This window comes from Ursus americanus, chromosome 23 (genome assembly GCF_024610735.1).
Source record: "Ursus americanus isolate L20-20 chromosome 23, mUrsAme1.1.p, whole genome shotgun sequence".
NCBI classification, from domain to species: Eukaryota; Metazoa; Chordata; class Mammalia; order Carnivora; family Ursidae; genus Ursus; species Ursus americanus.
Window position 1 is genome coordinate 13,781,386 of NC_142149.1, and position 14,392 is coordinate 13,795,777.

The 14,392-nt window shown below is 41.6% G+C and overlaps 1 non-coding gene and 1 pseudogene across 1 annotated transcript; one reads left to right on the forward strand and one right to left on the reverse strand.

Annotated features, from left to right (window-relative positions):
• The first annotated feature begins 8,373 nt into the window (after positions 1–8,373).
• On the forward strand, positions 8,374–11,001 carry LOC123803094 (putative elongation factor 1-alpha-like 3 pseudogene; annotated as a pseudogene).
• On the reverse strand, positions 10,835–10,907 carry TRNAR-CCG (transfer RNA arginine (anticodon CCG)). The gene has a single exon. It is a non-coding gene; the product is annotated as a tRNA-Arg (tRNA).
• Positions 11,002–14,392: the final 3,391 nt, after the last annotated feature.

Here is a 14,392-nt window from a genome sequence, read left to right on the forward strand (position 1 = left end):
CCATGGTCATTTTTAATGACTGAATTCCTAAACATTGTATCGCTGGGTCAAATATATGATAATTTCAATGTTTTTGCTACATATTGCTGATTTGTCCCCCAAAAACATTGCCCCCAAATACTGACCAGCAATCAATGTAGGTATGTAATAATGCCTATTTCTCCATATTGGGATATCACATTATTTGTATTTGATATCCTTGCTGTTCCAAAAAGGTTTTTGTTTTGGTTTTTAAGGGTTTCTGGAATACCTGGCTGGCTCAGTCAGAGGAGCATGCGACTCTTGATCTCCAGGTTGTGAGTTTGAGCCCCACACAGGGCATAGAGATAACTTAAAAATAAAATCTTTAAAAAAATAAAGTTTCTCTTTGTTTCAATTTGTATTTCTTTGATTGCTGGTGATAGTGTAGATTTTCTCGTGGATTTATTGGCCATTTGGATTTCTTCTCTGGCGAAGAGCCTGTTCTTAGTCTTTGTCTATTTATTAGGATTTTCATTTTCTTTTCCTCTTTGGGGAGCTATTTCCAGCCTAAGAATTTTAACTCTTTGTCCACGATATATATTGCAAATATTTCCTCACAAAATTTTGTTGATTTTCAACCTGTTTGTGATTTATTGGCCAAATCAAATTTTTAAATTTTGTAGAGTAAAATCCGTCAGTCTTTTGTTTAACAATGTCCCCAGTGTCTTTGTGTTGTGCTTAGCCATTCTCCAACTCAAAATTATATATATATATAATGCTTATATATATATCAGCCTCTATTTTTCTAGTGCTTGTAGTTAAGTCTTGATTCCATCTGGAATTTATTTGGATATGTAGTATGAGGTAAGAATCTAATTTATTTTTTTCTGAAATAACTAGAAAGTTGTCCAACCCAATTGGCAAATAAATCCATCCTTTTCTAAATTTGAGATGTCACCTTTAACATAGAGAGTATTAACTTCTAATAAATTTAGGTCTATTTTTAGATTTTCTGTTACTCTCTCTGTCTACCCCCATGCTTATATGCCCATATTGGGACATTGTTATAATTATAGTGATATTATAACACATTTTTCTTTGAAAAAATTGTCTATCACAGTGTTTTGTTTTCCCATGTGTACTCTGCTAAATTTTGAAAATTCTGTTGGATTTTTTGAATTTGCATTACATGGATAGATTCGTTTGTAAGAGAATTGACAGCTGTCCAATATTGTCTCTCTGTCCATGAAGATGGTATATCTCTATATTTCTTTGAGTCTTCTTTACCCCGTTAGAATATCCTCATTTTCTTCATCTAAGCTCTCAACACATCTGTACGTTAAATTTATTTCCTGGATACTTTGTGTTTTTGATGTAATGTAGGAAAGATCTTTTTGTCTTTTATATTTTCTTTTTTTTTAGAAATTTTGTTTATTTATATTTTTTATTTAGAGATTTTGAGAGAGAGAGAGAGAGAGCGCACACCAGTGGTGGGAGGAGCAGAAGCAGACTCCCCACTAAGGAGGGAGCCTGATGTAGTGCTCAGGCTCGATCCCAGGACCCTGAGATCCCAGGACCCTGAGATCCCAGGACTCTGAGCAGAAGTCTGACGTTTAACCCTCTAAGCCACCCAGGTTCCCCAGTCTTTTTTATTTTCTAACTGCTTTTGGCAGATATATAGAAAAGCTACTAATTTACATATCCATACATTTTGTATGTCCCAATTTGTGTATATCCAAAAATATTCCAGTTTTCTTTTTCTTTTTAAGTTTTAATTTATTCATTTATTTTAAGTAATCTCTACACCCAACATGGGGTTTGAACTCATGACCCTGAGAACAAGAGCCACACACTCTTCCAACTGAGCCAGCCAGGTGCCCCCCAAACTATTTTTTTTTTAAAGATTTTATTTATTTATGTGACAGAGAGACAGCCAGAGAGAGAGGGAACACAGCAGAGGGAGTGGGAGAGGAAGAAGCAGGCTCATAGCGGAGGAGCCTGATGTGGGACTCGATCCCGGTACGCCAGGATCACGCCCTGAGCCGAAGGCAGACGCTTTAACGACTGCGCTACCCAGGCGCCCCCCCCCAAACTATTTTCAATTTATTTCCTTGGGTTTCCCAAAGGAAAACATGTAATCTAAAAAATATTTTGCCTCCTCTTCGCAAATCTTTAACTTCTTTATTGCATTGATAAGAACTTTCCAAACTTTGTTGAATAATATCAATCATAGTCATCATCTTTGTTTTGTTAGTATTTCCTCATGTATAGAGAATACCTCAAATGTTTCACTTTTTTTAAAAAAAAAGAATTTATTTATTTGAGAGAGAGAGAGAAAGAGAGTGCACACAAGAGCAGGGGAGGGAGAAGCAGACTCCCTACTGAGCAGGGAGACCTAAGAGGGGCTCAATCCCAGGACGCTGGGATCAGGACCTGAACTGAAGGCAGACGCTTAGCCAACTGAGTCACCCAGGTGCCCCAAATGTTTCACTTTCAAGTGGCTAAACACTTAATTTTGCTTCAAGTTCATTAAGTTGTTTTTATCTGTATTCCTACACCATTTTCACCTTTAGAATCTATCGAATATTCCTATTCTTTTGTCACTTCCTTAATATTGATCTTCTTTGTAAGCTCTACGCCCAGTGTGGGGCTGGAACTCACAACTCCAAGATCAAGAGTCCCGTGCTCTACCAGTGAGCCAGCGAGGCACCCCTAAATAGTGCTCTTCTGATGGTGTCTTCTATATATCTTATCTTCATCATCATTTTAATCTCTTGATCTTTTTCCTTTTCTTTTTAATTATTTTTTTAGTTTTTCAGTTTTATTTATTTTTCTAAAGTAATCTCTACACCCAACATTGTGCTCAAACTTAGAACTCCAAGATCAAGAGGTGCACACCCCTCTGACTGAGCCAGCCAAGCACCCCTTTTTCTTTTTCATTCTAGGAGACTTTCTTTCTTTCTTTCTTTCTTTCTTTCTTTTTTTTTTTTTTTTTTCTATACATCATGTCCCTGATTTCGTGTTCAGTACTATCTACTCTGCCTTTGGGTTTTAAAGCTAAGGAATTCTTTTTTTTTTTTTTTAAGATTTTATTTATTTATTCGAGAGGATAGAGACAGCCAGAGAGAGAGGGAACACAAGCAGGGGGAGCGGGAGAGGAAGAAGCAGGCTCATAGCGGAGGAGCCCGATGTGGGGTTCGACCCCATAATGCCGGGATCATGCCCTGAGCCGAAGGCAGACGCCCAACCGCTGTGCCACCCAGGCGCCCCAAAGCTAAGGAATTCTTATTAGTTGGCTTTTTTATTTATCGTATTGTTCTTTCTTCTCAGTCTACTCCCTTCTTATAATTTCCTGATTACAAGGACCATGTCTTCTTGTATTTTTCTGAGAATGCCTGTTTCTTGAAATTCTCTTCAGGATTCTTTGTCATCATTATTTGAGGTGTGCTCTTCCTCCAAACATTTTTAAGAGAAGATATTTTTATTATGAAATAGTACAAGCAATTAGAAAGTTATTGAGAATAACATAGTGAATACTTGCATAAGCATGCCCCAGGTTTGTCAAATCTTGACATTTTTTCTATATTTGCTTCATATTTTCTTAGATTAAAAAATTACTCTCTTTTTCCATTATTCCAAAAATTGTACTGTCTCAAACAGGGTCTAATTAAAAAAGAAACTACTGGGGCACCTAGGTGGCTCAGTTGGTTAAGCATCTGCCTTCAGCTCAGGTCATGATCCCAGGGTCCTGGGATCGAGCCCTGCATTGGGCTTCCTCCTCAGCGGGAAATCTGCTTCTCCCTCTCCCTCTGCTTGCCACTCCCCTTGCTTGTTCTCTCTCTCTGTCAAAGAAATAAATAAAATCTTAAAAAAAAAAAACTACTGTTTAGTCAATATAGTTGAGGTATCATAATTTTAGAGTAAAGATTTAATTTTTAAAAATTATATAGTTGCTGGTAGTCTCCAAGATGGCTTGCCTCCCATAACTCCCACTTCCTGGTGTTCACACCCTGTGTAGTCCCCTCTCACATTGTAGAAGGACTGGTCTGAGTCACCAATAGCATATAGAAGAAGTGATAATATACACTTACAAGATTAGGTTACAAAGAGTCCAAACTCTTTTTTTTTTTTTTAAAGATTATTTATTTATTTATTTGACAGAGATAGAGACAGCCAGCGAGAGAGGGAACACAAGCAGGGGGAGTGGGAGAGGAAGAAGCAGGCTCATAGTGGAGGAGCCTGACGTGGGGCTCGATCCTGCAACGCCAGGATCAAGCCCTGAGCCGAAGGCAGACGCTTAACCGCTGTGCCACCCAGGCGCCCCGCAACGAGTCCAAACTCTTATCTTGGGTATGCATTCTCTCTTTCTTTTGGATCATTTACTCTGGGGAAAGCCAGCTGTTAAGTTGGGAGGGCACTCAGTCTATGAGAGGTTCATGTGACAAGAAACTGACAGCTTCAGCCAAAAGTCAAAAAGTGGGCTTGAAAGCAGACCCTTCCCACTTGAGTCTTCAGATGAGACTGCAGCCCCAACCCGCAGCTTTACTGAAAACTTTGAGAGACCTGAGCGGAATCACCGAGCTAAAGCACTCCCAGATTCCTGGGCCACAGAAAGTGTGATTAATAATGTTTATTATTTTAAGCTGTCAAATTTGGGAGTAATTTGTCTTGCAGCAATAGACAACTACTACACAGTTGAAGCCCCTCATGTCCTCCCTCATCCAATTTCCTTTCCTTCCTAGAGGTAATCATTATGCTGAACTTGGGGTTTCTACCCTTCTCTCGGATGTTTTTTTCCTATTATGACTATAGCAACTACTATTGTTTAAAAAAAAAAGTCTTATGAATTAATTTTGAAAGTTTTTTAAAAAAATTCTAATTCCAAATTTTGGAACATCCAATATAAACATGCACTTGCAGTTCGATAAATAGTCTTTTAAATTAATGATAATAAAATTGGGAAATTTTTCCTTTCTTAATTTAGGGACTTCCCTGTCTAATGTTATAATGAAATTAAAAAGAACATCTATTATTAGTAATAATGATGATTATAATAATAGCTGGCACCTACTGAGCACTATTTCAAATATTACATCTTTACATAAACCTAGGAGGGGATGCTTTTACTACCCTTCCAGTTGAATAACTTAGGCACATAAAGGCCGATAGGTTATACAGCTAGTAATCAAGTGATACCAAAATCATTAGCCTCTACTTTATATAAGGTAGTATATATATATATACACACACACACACACACACACACACACACACACACACACACGTACGTATATACAAGAGTATATATATATATATATACACAAGAGTGTGTATGTATGTGTATATATATATTATATACATATATTATATATATTATATATATAAAAGCCACTCTTTATATAAGGTAGAAAGAAAAAAGAAGGAAAAAGAGCAAATTAACATAAAACATAGTGTTAGAGACCTCTTCTACAAATGGCCATAATAGGCTGCCTTCTTCCATTACTTATTCTGTTTTCCTTCCTCTCAGTTGGGCAGAGCCCTATGGCTGGTATGGAGACCCAAAACTTAGTTCCTGCAGAACTTGAGTTCTTGGCAGTCCTGTCTTTATCAGGTTGCTGTACTTTCCCATTAGCCAGGTTTTGAGGACAAAGGCAAATCCTTGGGTTCCAGACATTGTCTAGCAGAGCCATTTTCCACTTGGTGATCGTATCAATCACACAGGCTAGCTCAGTGACAGTCATGGCTGCTCTAACAAGTACCGTAGACTGGGTGGCTTAAACAACAGACATTTCTTTCTCACAGTTCTGCAGTTCTGGGGCTGAAAGTGTGAGATCAGGGTGCTAGCATGGTTGGGAGCTCTCTTCCTGGCTTGCAGAACCTCCAGCTGTATCAGAGAGAGAAAGAGAGAGAGAGAGACTCCACCCTTATGACCTCATCTAAATCTAATTACTTCCCAAAGCCCCCTTCCTACTACCATAACATTGTGGATTAGGGCTTCAATATATAGATTTTGGGGCGACATAAACATTCAGCCCATAACAGTGACTCCTTTGTCTTAAACAGCACGAGGAATCCCAAATGGCCAAAGGGCAAGTCTCGGCTTCCGAATGAATGGACCCATGATGGTGTTTCCTGGTCTAAACATTTCTCCCTTGGGCACTAGACCTCTGGACCCACTGAGCCCAGATCACTGGCAAGGAAAGCAAAAAGTTCTTCCAGTGAGTTTTTAGGGGTCATAGTGGGAAGGACCGCTCCCATCTCTCCTTGATTCCTGGACCAGTAAATCCTGGCAATGTCTAAATCTGGAAACGGTGGTGCTAGTAGAAGCCCTCCAGGCGAGGAAGACAAATCCATACCCAAAACACGGATCTGTCCCTGTGAGGACAAGGCGCTGTCCGCACATCCCAGTCTTGTCATTGCAAACAAGGGATTATTGTTTTGCCTCTTGAGTTGTGACCCTCCCCTTGGAGAAGCGCCCTCTGCTGGCCTTTCCTAACATCTGCGGCCACAAGCATCTAATCTGCCTGTTAGTTCCGCATGGCTTTCAGTAGCCCTTTCTCCTTTTAATTTGAAGAGTTTCAGATGTCTCCTCCTAGTGTCATTATGACGTTGTTTGTGGGTCTGCTTCTCATTCCTCTTATTGCTTTTACGGGACTTCCAAGAGGAGTAGAGAAAAATGTCAACTTTACTGTAGTTTTAATACTGGAATCTGGTAAGTTTCAAAGTGTGATAATTCTGAAATTAATCTTATTGGATTGCATTTTAACATTAATTCTGGCACTTATTCTGAAATTCTTAAATGAATTTTGAAAATTTGGACTGATGCAATCCTAATAAATGTCTGTATTTAGTCAAAACTTTAAAAATTAAAATTCCAAAGTAATCCAGTAGAAAAAGAAGCACAACTAGCCAACATTGTTAGAAATAAGGGTACTGGTCACCCTGCTGGAGGTAGAGATTGGAAGGGGGCTTCTGCAGTGAATATGATCCCCTTTTTTGATCTGGGTGCTGGTTATACAGTGTGTTCGGTTTGTGAACATAATGAACTGCATGCTTTTGATACCTTGCTTTCCTGTATGTATGTTACATGTTGATAATCATTACTTTTTTAACCCCAAAGTCGAATAGCCTACAATTAAAAATAAATCGGGGTGCCTGGCTGGCTCAGTTGGTGCAGCATGTGGCTCCTGTTCTCGGGGTCATGGAGACCCACACTGGGTGTAGAAATTACTTTAAAAAAAATCCATCATCCTGGTAAATGCCTGGTATTTATCTAGCTCAATTAAAAGGAAAGGGAGAATTTTATGCAAAAACTTCAAATATCTGTATTGTGCCATATTCTTCTATTTATTAAGGTTGCTTTCTTTGATCATAGGTATAATGTATCTTTCCTGTGGGGAAAATGATTTTCCCCAAATAACTCGGTCCATAGTGACACAATGCTAGTGGGGACAAACACTTCAGCTTATACACTATACAACGAATTCTAACATTTGGGGGTTCTGCCATTGTCTCCTCATATGCCAGCCTGCCTCCCATGGTGGGGCTAGGGCTCCAGAGTCAGGCACTCGACTTAGCAAGAGCCTCAGCAAGGACAGCTGACACCCAGCTTACCTTGAGCATGCCTAGATGTCTATTTGGGTTTTTTTGTTGTTGTTGATCTTTTTTTTTTTTTTTTAAGTATTCTCCATGCTCAGTGTGGAATACGGGGCTCGAACCCAGGACCATGAGATCAAGACCTGAGCTGAGATCAAGAGTCGGATACTTAACCGACTGAGCCACCCAGGCACACCCCCCCCCCCAAGCAAGTGTCTATTTGGAAGTACCCTTTGACATACTCCTCAGTTTGTCCCTGAGACTGCTTGGGGACAAAGGAAAAATGATAGAAACAGGGATAATGGGTGAGGCCTTGAAATGTTTTTCTTGAGGCCCATCAATAATATATTCAGACCATCTCTGTCAAGCCTTTAAGCAGGTTCTTAGATTTGGGCAATATTGACCTTTGGGGCCAGATTATTTTTTGTATAATGTCAAGGACCCACTTTATATACTAAAATGTAATGAGAGTCTGTGATCCTTAAAAATTCACAATCTAGGGTTTTGTTTGTTTGTTTGTTTGTTTGTTTTGCAACAGGTTTGCTGCCAGGCAACAGGCGTCCTGATGTGCACCACTAAATCTAGGCCACAGTGGGAAAGAGAAAGATGTCAGCATCACCATTGCTGGATGTGTAGATCTGGGCAGGTGTACCGATACCCACCATCTGATCTACAAACGTGGTGAGGTCCACAAAAGAACCACTGAAAAATTTGAGAAGGAGGCTGCTGAGATGGGAAAGGGGTCCTTCAATTGTGCCTGGGTCGTGGGTAAACTGGAAGCCGATGTGAGAGTCGTATCGCCATTGATGTATCTCCCTGTGGAAATTTGAGAACAGCAAGTGTTATGTTACCATCACTAATGCCCCAGGACATAGAGACTTTATCAAAAAACACAATCACAGACATAGCTCATGGGCTGACTCCACTGCCCTGACTACTGCTGCTGGGGTTGGTGAATTTGCACCAGGTACTTCCAAGAATGGGCAGACCCGTGCCCATGTCTTCTGGATTATACGTGGGGTGCAAAACAACTAATTGTCAGTGTTAAGAAAGTGGATTCTACTGGATCCTCCCTACAGCCAGAAGAGATATGAGGAAGGCGTTACGGAAATCTGCACCTACATCAGGAAAATTGGTTACAACCCTAACACAGTGGCATTTGTGCCAATTTCTGGTTGGAATGATGACATCACGCTTGAGCCAAGTGCTATCGTGTGTTGGTTGGAGGGATGGAAACTCACCTGCAAAAAGGCAATGCCTGTGGAATCACGCGGCTTGAAGCTCCAGACTGCATCGTGTCCCCAACTCATCCAACTGACAAGCCCTTGCATCTGCCCCCTCAGGACATCTACAGAACCGGTGGTATCGGTACTGTCCCTGCGGGCTGTGTGGATATTGGTGTTTTCAAACCTGGCATGGTGGTCCCCTTTGCTCCAGTCAACGCTACAAAGGAAGTAAGTATAACTGAAGCAAAACAGTAAACTGTTGAAATGCACCTTAACCCCTGAGCCACCCAGGTGCCGTGAAAATCAGTAATTTTTAATAGAAATAATTTGACCATAAATCTGTCACAGAATTTTATTTTTTAAAGATTTTATTTATTTATTTGACAGAGATAGAGACAGCCAGCGAGAGAGGGAACACAAGCAGGGGGAGTGGGAGAGGAAGAAGCAGACTCCCAGCGAGAAGCCTGATGTGGGGCTCGATCCCATAACACCGGGATCACACCCTGAACCGAAGGCAGACACTTAACCGCTGTGCCACCCAGGCGCCCCGTCACAGAATTTTGACACCCATTTAAACAAAGTTCAATGAGAAAAAAAAAATCCTGGTCTACATCACCTAAAATCAACAGTAGTGGAAGACCAATTAATGTAGATTACTAAGAACAAAATCTACCAAATTCTTGCTGAGGAGAGGGGCTGGTGTTTTAATGGCTAGCTGGCAGCCATGCCTCTTTTTCCTTTTAAGGAATTACCTCTTCGCCTTAAGGGAAGAATTGGTGGGAGGGTAAGTCCCCTGTGGCCCCATGGATCAATAGGAGAAAGGTCCTTAATCCACACTGGGCAATTGTAAACATTTCGCTGGAACCTTGATTCTGGAGCAAGTGGATGAAGAGAACTGTCAGAGGCACTTATCGCAGCTCTAGCTGCATGACAATCTGGGGGGCCACCAGTGTGTCCTTGATTCTTGCTGATCCCCAAGCCTGGTTGTCCAGCTTTGCACTGCTATTTAGTGAGTGCCTCCCTTCCCCCGTGTCTTTCCAAAGAACTATCATTTGCTTTGCTTAGGTTGAGCTGGTTTGTTTCCATGGTTGGCACCTAAAGGGAACTAGCAAAGGAGATTGAAAAGAAGTTGCTTGGAGAATCGAGGAAATGGAATTTTCTGGAAGCCTGGGCAAAGGGTGTATTTCAAGAAGGAAGGACTGACATAAGGAAGAAATCAACGCTGGCATATTACTGGTAACTAAGCTCCAGACCCTTTTTCCCACTAACGTCCTTTTTCTGTTTCAGGTTCAAATCTAGGATAGCATACTGCATTTTGTATTTAGCTGTTTTTAAAGAGTAGGAATTAACTCAGTGATATTCCTCTTGCACAAGTTTTGCAAGAAGAGTTTAAACTTTTCAAGATGGTCAACTGAACTGGTCTGAAAAGCTTAAGGTCTGTATTTCTTTTATTACATTAATTTGCAAGTCAAACACACATACAACTACACAGAACCCTAAAGCCATACCTTCTAACTACAGTTTGTTGTTCACAATGCTTTAGGATAGAAACCATAAAATGTTTATTATTTATGTCCGTTGACAGCATGGTTGCTTCCCTCTAAACTTTCCTTAGTACTGAAAATAAATCTGTTTGGAGCCAGCACAGTTGGATGGCTCACACACCCCTGAGGATAAGGATGGGGAGAAAGTTTTGCATGTGTGGCTGCCCACCGCGAAGCTAAGCTTGAAAAGGTAGACAGAAAGGGGGGAATACCATCTGTCTAGTCAGCCGTTCGTGCTTCCTAAGGATTTTTTTACCTAAAAAAAAAAAAAAAGTCAGTATAAGTTAAGTAAGAAAGAGTTAAGTGCTCTTGTTTCGTGCCAGATCTCCTCCTTCACTTGCAAGGTCTCAACTGCAGTATTTTTAAAACGCGGACCTGAGTTTCCTAATTTGTAAATACAGTTGTCGAGATCGCTGTTAGAGACGCGAAATGACCACAATTCAAAATCGACTTCACGGCCGTCAGTGCCCATTACCGCCTTTCTCTCCACCAAAATTAATCTCTGTGCGACCCAGATGGGACTCGAACCCACAATCCCCAGCTCCGGAGGCTGATGCCTTATCCATTAGGCCACTGGGTCACCACAGGATCCGGGTTCTCACACCGTCTCCTTACGCGATGCCATCATCGCGCCCCGCCCCGCGCTCCGCGGCCTCGCGTCGGGCGCCGAGTGATTTGGGAGCCGCCCCCAGCGGCGGCAGCGCGCGCCTGCGCCCCCCTGCGCCCTCCGCCGGGCCCGCCGCCCGCACCCCCGTGCGCCTGCGCGTGGCCCTCCCCATCCCTGTGCTCCGCGACTGCGTGGCCGGCACGCGGGAGCCTTTGGGCGGCTTCTTGCCTGCGGGGTTCTCGGAAGGTTCGCTGTCCTGGCTGCGCGTTACGCGCATTGGGGGAACTTAGACGAAATTCCAATGCCTGTCCTCCCTCCGTTCTAATTCTGTTTACCTGGATGAGCTCGGGTGTCTGCGTTGCACAAAGTTCCGTGGGACCGCCTAGTGCCGCCTGTCGCAGAGCCTGAGCTCCTTATGCACTTAGGCACCCCACAACCTTCCTGTCTCTTACTGCTCGTCCTTCCCTTTCTTTCCCGCAGTTATTCAGCGTGCGGCATTGTCATAAACCATTTTGTGCTGGGGACTGTTGAGGGATTCCAGGGGGAACAGGCTCCCTCCCCCCCAACTCTGCCCTTCTTCCTCACTCGTTGAACGTCCATTTTTCTCCCCTGTCTCTTCTTTCCCTCTAGATTGAAGGGGAAATGGATATAACAAGGTCCGTCAATCCAAAACAATAGGGATTTTGTTTGTTTTTATCCTGTCCTGGGTCTTGGATAAAGATTCAGAGACTTTTTGGTTCCATGCACAGTATGTCTATGCTTGTTGCATGTGAAAATGCTGCATTCGTGGTTTTTAAAAATAAACAGTTTCGTTTTCTCCTTAGACACCGAACGCCTGTTCCTTGTAGAATTGTGTCAAGTTTCGGTAAGCCGAATGATGAAAATTGAAATTGACCAAAATTCTACCACGTGGAGCTTACCGCTGTTAACATTTTGGTGTGTATCTTTAAAATCTTAGGTGTCTGTGTGTCGTATGTCACTGTTTTATTACCTGTAAACCCCGAGTCGTTAAGGAAATGCTTTTAACGATAATTAGGACATTACTAGTAAATAACAATTCACTAATCATTTAGCATTGGTGGCACAGAAATGACAGTGGGTAAAACGGATACCTCAGTGAATCAAGGCAGCGGAACCAAACTAGTAATAGTCATCCTTCATGTTGACGCACTGGCCAAGGGGGTGGAGGTAGCCAGCTTCACTTAAGAATGTCCTTGATGACCCCTGTAAAATTGTCAATTGTATTAAATATCCACACTCGAGGACACATCTTTTTAATATTTCGTGTGACAAAATGGGAAGTATACATAAATCACTTCTATCACATACCAAAATACAATGGCTGCCTTTTTTTTTTCTTCAGTTTTTAAAAGAACATTTCATCTTTAGGTAATCTCTACCCCCATGGTGGGACCCTGAGATCAAGAGCTGCAAGCTCCAGAGACTGAGCCAGCCAGGCGCCCCACAGTGGTTGTCTTTCGGGGAAAGAAATTGTGTGATGTTTGAGTTGCAAGATAACCGAACTGCTTTTTCAGTGCAAAATGGTTTTTACTTGAAAGAACGGCTGACAGACAAGCTACAATTATTTAGCCTTAGACACACTTGGATTTGCTTCTCTGAAAGCAGCGGAATTTCAGGCTCACGCCATCAGCACACGCAGTCCAGTGAAAGAGAGAGGACATCACACACAAAGAAGGGCTCAGTAAACATTTTATTGCATTGTGTTACATCTTCATCACCAAACCAATCCCCAGGTTTGGGGATGGAATGTACTGACTGGCGTAGGCCAGACAAAGCCCTCTCCTGAATCTCTGTCCAAACTATAATAGCTAAGAGTAGAGGGTGAATGGTACCCCCAGGACAACACTGTATCTTGCAAAGGCAACTTTCACTTTTGACATCATATTTCTGTTTCAGGTTGTTTTCAGGTGAGGGAACAGAATAGTGGTCAAGAGGATGGCAGCCTGGGTCTGAATCCCGTCTACCATTTACTGGCTGTGTGAACCTGGACAAGCTACTTAACCACTCCTAATTCAGTCTTCTCTTCTGTGAAATGGTACAGGTAATAATAATACTACAATACAGAGTTGTGAAGATTAGATGTATTAATATATGTAAAACACTTAGAACGCTTCTGGGCACATATTACTCCATATTTTCAAGCAAAAACCCAGTTTCACTAGCTTAAACAACAAAGGAAGTGTATCAGGTGACATAATTGCGAAGTTATATAATTGCAAACTTCAGAGGTAGGGCAGGCTGTTGATCAGAGCTTTCATGGTTTCTCTACAATTGTCCTATTCAAATTTCTAGGACTCACATCCCCCAGTTCAGAAGAACAGAGCCTGCTTTCCTATCTCCAGTCATTAAACAAAGGCATAGGCTTCCCAACTGAATGAATTTAGGTCATATGCCTGGCCCTGAACCATTCACGGTAGCCAAGAGAATCCCTTGCAATGACTGGTTTAGGGGTGAATTCTTTCCACATTTTTGCACTTAGGGAGATGAGATCTTACTGACTGAATAGGTGGGAGTAGAATCAACTGCCAATGAACCCCACGGTTGCTACACAATGAGTGAGGCTGGAACAAACGCCTACAAGAATGGACAAAGTTCAATGTTTGAATTTATTTATAGTAATAAACCAATAACGTTTCTAAAAATACCCTTTTTAGAATAGAAAAATTGCAGAAAGAAAACAAAGATCTTTAAGTCTGATGCTCTGATAATCATTTGCGATGCAAGAAAATGCAAAGATTTTATTCAGAAAAGTGTAAAATACAGCATAGAACATATTGGAACAATTGGCAAAACTTGAACACAGGCTATATTATAAATAATAGCATCAAAATTCAGTTGTCCTGGAGTCCCTGGCTGACTCAGTCAGTAGAGCATGCAACTCTTGATCTTGGGGTCATGAGTTTGAGCCCCACGTGGATGTAGAGATTACTAACCCCCCCCAAAAAAACAAAAGCCAAAACAAACAAACAAAAAACCAATTTAAAAAAAATCCTTAAAGGGGCACCTGGGTGGCTCAGTCGGTTAAGTGTCTGCCTTCAGCTCAGGTCATGATCCCAGGGTCCTGGGATCCAGCCCTGCATGGGACTCCCTGCTCAGCGGGGAGTCAGCTTCTCCCTCTCCCTCTGTGCGCGCTCTCTCTCTCAAGTAAATAAAATCTTAAAAAAAAAAAAATCCTTAAACAAAACAAAAAAAGTTCATTTGTCCTGACTTTGATGATTGTGGTGTGGCCATATAAGAGAAAGTCATCAGAAGATACACACTTAAGGATTTAATGGCTAAGGGATAGAATTTCTAAAACTTACTCTCAAGTGATTCAAAAGTGTGTGTGTGTGTGTATATATATATATATATATATATATATATATATATATGGCTTTTACATAGTACCTTAACACGCACACACGCATCTGTGCGTTTGTGTGTATACATAGAGAAAT